This window comes from Pipistrellus kuhlii, unplaced genomic scaffold, assembly GCF_014108245.1.
Source record: "Pipistrellus kuhlii isolate mPipKuh1 unplaced genomic scaffold, mPipKuh1.p scaffold_m20_p_19, whole genome shotgun sequence".
NCBI classification, from domain to species: Eukaryota; Metazoa; Chordata; class Mammalia; order Chiroptera; family Vespertilionidae; genus Pipistrellus; species Pipistrellus kuhlii.
The window spans coordinates 23074520-23075806 of NW_023425504.1; the positions used below are offsets into that span (position 1 = coordinate 23074520).

The 1287-nt window shown below is 37.8% G+C and overlaps 1 pseudogene; it reads left to right on the forward strand.

Annotated features, from left to right (window-relative positions):
- The first annotated feature begins 715 nt into the window (after positions 1–715).
- On the forward strand, positions 716–1057 carry LOC118721976 (annotated as a pseudogene).
- Positions 1058–1287: the final 230 nt, after the last annotated feature.

Consider the following 1287-nt stretch of genomic DNA (forward strand, 5'->3'; position numbering starts at 1 on the left):
CAGGAGTATGAATCTTGCAAGTAGACAAAGTAGATTTCAAATTATATCTCTGTCAATTATCAATTGCTATAATTTGGCATAAGTTAATCTTTCTGAGCCTCAGTTTACCCTTTTGTAAAATGAAAGTAATCTGATGAGAGTTTTGCATGGATTAAATGAGATAAGGTTCATAAAGCATATAACATTTTGCCTACCACATGTGTCAAACACAAGGCCCTCGGGCCAAATCCATCCCGCCAGGCCTTGCAATGTGGCCCGCACTGCGCTGTCATCACTGCACTCCGCTGCGTTTCCATCACAATGACAGTTTATGACTGTTCAGTAAACCATTCGGCCCACGATTTAGGCTGGATTTTAGATTTTGGCCCCTTCTCTGATTGAGTTCGACACCCCTAAACCATATAAGCACTTGAGAAATGATAGCAGCTATTATCAATATTATTACTATCATGAAAAATATTAGTATTATTTACTGAATAATGATTTTTCCCTCTTGGTATTTAAAAATGGTGACTTTAAGAGTTGATAAGGATTAGTTAAATGGTACAAATTGAAGCTAAGTACTGTCTTGATGCAGCTATGTGTAGGGTGATCCATATAAAATGGATAAAGGCTGATTTTAAAGTGAGATATTTAAAACAAGCTGCCAGGCTCATTCAGTGTAGATCTGGTATCTCTTCTGTGAAGCAACAGCTAAAGAGACTCCAATACTCATATGGCCCACCAAAAGCCTAAAGAAGTCAAGACTGAGAATAGTGATCACATTAATTTGAAGATAACCTTAATTTGAAGGTGGCAGAGCAGGATGGTTCTGTGGTGCAGTTTAATATTAAGAGGCATATACCACTTAGTAAATGAATGGAAGAAGCCTGTTGTGAACCAAGGGGCTTGTCAATGAGGCAGATCAGATTTCGATTTGATGGGCAGCAAGCCAATCAATGAAACAGACAGACCTGCACAGTTGGAAATGGTGCATGAAGATACAATTGATTTGTTCCTGCATCAGGCAGGAGGTGTCTACCAAAAAGAGAACCTGATACTTCATTCCAAAACTTAAGACCAAGAAGACATTCTCAATTAGAAAAGCGCAATTTGGTTCCACCACATCCTGACTACCACAGTATAGTTTTCTCTATTCTTTCATTTTTTCCCTTCCCCATTCCTTAATTTTACATAAAATATGTGTACAAGCATTTGCATTAAAAAAACTAAATGGCCAATAGTATGTTTTGATCAACATCAAATGGACATGGCATAGGGGGAAATAATGGTTCTGTGAAAATATCC